Source organism: Rhineura floridana, chromosome 19 (assembly GCF_030035675.1).
Source record: "Rhineura floridana isolate rRhiFlo1 chromosome 19, rRhiFlo1.hap2, whole genome shotgun sequence".
NCBI classification, from domain to species: domain Eukaryota; kingdom Metazoa; phylum Chordata; class Lepidosauria; order Squamata; family Rhineuridae; genus Rhineura; species Rhineura floridana.
Window position 1 is genome coordinate 3,737,199 of NC_084498.1, and position 5,399 is coordinate 3,742,597.

A 5,399-nucleotide genomic window follows, 5' to 3' on the forward strand; every position below is an offset into this window, starting at 1 on the left:
GGATTGTCAGGCTTGAAGCTTAGGTTTCTATGGAAACTTATTTTGGTGCAAACGTTACACCCGATTCATGAAGGAAAAGAGAACAAGGCCAAGCCAGCACTAATTAGCCACACAGTGCCCGCTAAAGCCAGCTTTGTAAAATGTACTCAGTGCCTAAGAGGGAGGCTGGTGTGATTGTAGCCTCTCAAACTTTGACTGGTGCAATGTATTGGACATTATAATGCCTGGCACATGTTCCGTTGATGCAACCTTCCTAAGAACGGACCCTCTCCAAATGGTGCCTCATGTGATGAATTATAGCAGGGGTGGCTAACCTGTGGCACTCCAGGTGTGGTTCAGCTATAACTCCCATCATATCCAGCCAGCATGGCCTATGACCATGGATGATGGGAGATGTAGTTCAACAGCATTTGAAGGCAGGGGTGTAGTTGTCTGGGGTCTTGACGGGTCTTAGACCCCTTACTTTTTTGGGAGCAGGGTCCCTATGTCTCCTGTGCCCTACAAGCCAATCGGCATAGAAGAGGACTGTGTTAGCCACTGAGAAGAGTCTTCTAACATGCTTCCTTATCCTTTCCTGCTGCTTGGAGCCAATCAGAGTGAAAGGAGATGAGTCAGCCACTGAGAAGACTCTTCTCCACAGCTAACACACTCCTCTTTCATGCTGATTGGCTTCTAGGGATGTCTTGTTGTCGGAGAAGGTTCACACAAGGAAGGACTGAGGAATGTGGAGATGATGAACAAGAGCAAGCGAGGGGGTGTGGAAGTGACTATCATGAAGGGATCCTGCACTTCTGAATTTGCCACTACACGACTGTCTGGAGAGCCACTGATTAGCCCCTCTTGATTATAGGTTCAGGCTGCTATAGTGCCCAAGGAAATATGGTGTTCCTTTGCCATGTGTGTGATTCAGGGAAAGGCTGTGACTCAATGGTACAGCACTTGCTTTGCATTCAGATGCTCCCAGGCTCAGTCCCTGGTGTTTCCAGATAGGGCTGGGAATCTGAAACCCCACAGAACCTCTATCAGGGCCAACAGCCTGAGCAGCAGCCTGGGCTCTGACTCTGATACAGAGAAGGATCTCTGGAGTCCACACCCTGAAATCCTGCACACTCTGAGGCTCCATCCCTCTCCACATCAAGGACTCTTCGCATCTCTTTGGTGGCCCTTTAGCACAGGTAGCAAGCATGGAGGGAACTGGCCAAGTGGAGGACCATTGCTTAGGCTCCAAGGCAGAAGCCGGCCCCATAAACTACCAAGTGCCCACAAGGGAAGACTTACTTTCCTTGTGGGCTGAATGAGATCCAGCTGCTCAGCCCCACCCCCTTGCCCCTGAGGAGCTCTGGTGGGAAGCCCTGCCTGGTGTGACACCAAGCAAGGAGATGGACGAGGGCAGGAAATTTCATCTATCATCTCTGTTCCACATGGACCCCATGTCATTTCAGTTCCTGTACCAGAACTGAGTCAACGGCCATACTACCCTGAACATGCCCAATCTTGTCTGATTTCGGAAGCTAAGCAGGGTCAGGCCTGGTTAGTACTGGGATGGGAATCCGCCTGGGAATACCGGGTGCCGTAGGCTTAGAGGATGGCAATGGTAAGCCACCTCTCAATACCTCTGACCATGAAAACCCTATGAATATATCCAAAAAAGATTCATAGAGTCGGCATAAGTCGTAATCAACTTGAAGGCATATAACAAAACTAGAACTTAGTGTGATTTTATCTTGAGAATCTTTGCTTTGAGAGTCTCTCAGGAGGCTATAAGTATTCGAAACAGATAAATTTAAGGCCTTCCACCCCTCAGGAAAGAAGCAGGATCTGGGAAGGGCGGTGTAGACCTGAAGGAATGAAAGGCTTCAGTCCAGTTCTTGAGCTGGTTGGAGCAGGTTGCTTGCTTGGCACTTTCCATGGGCTTCTTGTCAAGGCCAAGACAGGGCAGCCACTGCCAGCTGTCAGGCTCAACCAGACATCCCTAAAGTGGTGCCCAATGGTCAGGGATGATGGGGAGAAGCTGGAATCTGCCAACATCTGTGGGGTACCAGATTGAGGAAGGCTAATGTGAACAATACAGAGCTGGGTGTACCAATGGTCTGACTTTGTGTGTGTTCCTAGATAGAGCACAATTTCCCAAGAGGTAACTGAGAGTCATTTTGGCTGTCAGTTATTTGCACAAGCCCAGGACATGTGAGGGAACTGTGATTTCTGAAAGATTCCACTTGAAACATTTAATTTTTTGCTCAAATACAGGAAGTGTGACACCGTGTCTGCCTTGGTGCACAAACCCTCCCTGAACATATTGCTTCAGAAGGGAAAGGCAGCCAAAACCCTTGACCATTGAGCTGCCTGACACTGAAGCCATCCTAGAAGGCAGATTGGGTGGTCCGTCCCACTAGGCTCTGATTTACTGTGTGTCAAGCACTGGAAATGTTCTGAGCCAATAGATCATTGCACTTTTCATTGACCCGTCCATCCACCAAGGTGAGCGGCTCACGTCCTGAGCACTAGTCCCTTGTCACTCAGGAATTATAAATCTGCTTGGCAGAAGCATGTAGAAAATAATTGTTTCTGGGGCCTGAGAAATTCAAAACTGAAATGAGATTCTTCCCCCCCCCACACACACACATCACGCGTATACACCTTGCTTGTTTTAGATCACTAGACTGACTTGTCAGATGAAAAGACAATAACTATTTTTGAATGTCAGTGGCCAAGCATATAGTTTTGGAGCCTCTCATCTCCCCTTCCTCCCTGGAGATCTAGTTAGTTCAAGACTGGGCCCACTGTGAACTGAGATCAGTTCATGCTTAATGGAAGAAAGTAACTCAATCAATACATTTTTCTCTTTTGTGCTGGCTGTTAGCAGCTGAATAATTTTCATGAGGATTTTTAAAGAAGATATTGCAAATCCTGGAGAAATGCGGACAACTGAATTTAAGACCAAGAACTGAAGTATGAGAAACTGAGAGAACTAAAATGAACACATCGTTCCATGCTCTAGATAGACAGACAGACAGATTTTTTTAAAGCATTAATCAGGACTTCAGACATGTTTGCTGTGATCCTAGAAGGATGTAGTTAATCACTAAAACCATATATTAATAACAGTGGCTAATAAAAAAGATATTAAAGCAAAATGTTTGTGCCTTCTTCAGCTACTCACATAGAAGTGTGTGTGCTTGGATTAAAAATATGTATAAAATCCGGTGTCCAATTAATTTAGGGCTCCTTTTTAGTTGTCTAAGACATTTTTAAATTGCTTAATCAATTCAATGTTGCAGCCTTCCTGATAACACTGGAAGTCATCCACAGGGTATATAAGAAAAACTCTGCTTCAGCTTGTTAGGCCAGACAACTGGTGCAAGGAGTTTCAGCACCTTGGACAAGGGCCATTGCCAGCAGAAATTGGAAACTGGCCTGAAGAACACAAGAGAACCTTTGCAGTGGCAAGGATTGCATTTTTAAGTAACCCATATTCTAAAACCTCCCACGCATCCTCCTCTGGGATACTGCTACAATGAAAGCTTTAAAACAGCACAATTTATGGAAGGAGCAGACACTTTTCTTGCTGGAGGTGTGTAGAATGTTATGCCTGGTAAAATTTGATGTGTTGTCATAAATTAACTTTTGGCTGCAGATGCTGTTGGATATAAAGCAAATGTAATGGTACTCCTTGTCTCCTCCCAACCCAACCATTGGCTTTTGCTCCAGATGACTGGCCAAAGTAGCAAACCTGAGAAGCGCAGGCCCTTTGCTTTTTTCTACTCTGTTTTTAAAAAGAAAAACCGTCTTGCACAACACAATTTGCTGCCTCCTGCCATGGTTGCAAGCATGTATATAATATACGTGAAAAACCAGAGAAATGCCTCTCAGCTGGGCCCCTAATTTCCCCCTCAGACTATATCTTTAAAAGTCTTTACTTCAAAAGATAATCAATTTTTAAAGTAAAACACCAAGAAAATCAATATAGCCTTCCTTTTATTCCTCGTGGGTTCTTTGGAAATGGAAGCTGCTGTAAACTGATTCAGACTATCTAGCTCAGTCACACACACACAAAGGCATGGTGGGTTTTATCTGCCATCTCACAGAGGCCTGCCTCTCATGAGATTGTTTGAACTGAATTGTTCAAACGTTGAAGACTGGGAGCTTCAAAGTGGCTCTGCAGGGTTTCAGGCAGGGGTCTTTTCCAGCTTTACCTGGAAATGCTAGGGACTAAACTATGGGCTTTCTGCTTGTAGAGTGGTTGCTTTTCCACTGAGCAATGTCCCTTTCCCTTGTGCAATTCCACTGGATTCCATTGCCATGTTTTCTGTGTTTTCATGTGCCCTGCATGCTATAGCCTAGCCGCTCACACTCAAGCCATTCAGTGACAAAGCACACCATGAGGTTGTCATCTGCCATGAATTTCCAGCTTGCTCATATGGTAATTGAAGTGGCAAATGTGTAGCGAGTTTATTTTTAAGACAACAACTCTATAGTCTGTTGAGGGCAGGAGTGAAGAACTTTGGCCTTCCAGATTTGCTGAATGACACCCCATCAGCCTCAGCAAGCATGGCCAACTGCCAGGGATGAATGGAGTTGTCATTCAATATCTGGAGGGCCAAAGGTTTTCCACACCTTGTTTAGGGACTGTTGAAAATTCTATATCCTTCCCTACAAGTCAGGGAGAGATGGAAAAATGCCGATCCTTCTAATAGCAAGCTTGGGTGATGAATGCCAGAAGGACTGTAGCAGAAACAACAACACTGAGAAATTAGAGGGACATATTGGCATCTCTTTTTTTTAAGGGAGGGAGCCTCAAGGTTTGCAGAAGCAGAATAAAATGTTTAAAGGAAAAGAAATCCCCATTAAACTCCCCTAAACGTCCCTCTGAAAACTGAGCATGCTCAATCAGTGGAAGGTTGACTGCCAGCTGGAAAAGAAAAAAATGGAAAAGTGGAGGGAAAGGAGTAGTCTGCTGAAGAAGGGCCTGTCTGGCTGGCTGGCTGGCTGGAGCCCTGGACAGGAGCACTCCTATTAGGAGGCACGACACACTGCCAAATATTGGTGCAGGTCCCCCTGGCCTTTTCCTAATCCTCAGGGTCCCCCACTCCTGCTTTCTTGCTATGTGGAAATCTGTGTGGCTGTTGAATTGGGAAATTGAGCGCTCAGTATTTATGGCTTACAAGCCCCGGGCATTTAATCGGCAAACTGTTCCCCCTCTTCTCCACCCAACCTGCAAAAGGAGAGCAGTAAGGAATTTGGAAAGGCTGAACTTCCAAAACCTCCCTCAATGACACTTTAAAAATGTGCCTACCATATAATAGGAGGTGTTCTTGGCAGATCGTTTCTCCCCCCCCCCTCATTATGCAACTTTTCCCTGTTGGTGACTCACCAAAATATAAACCTCAGCCCTTTCTGGA

The 5,399-nt window shown here is 45.7% G+C and overlaps 1 pseudogene; it reads left to right on the forward strand.

Moving 5' to 3' along the window:
- The first annotated feature begins 1,460 nt into the window (after positions 1–1,460).
- Positions 1,461–1,579, forward strand: LOC133373598 (5S ribosomal RNA; annotated as a pseudogene).
- The last annotated feature ends 3,820 nt before the right edge of the window (positions 1,580–5,399 follow it).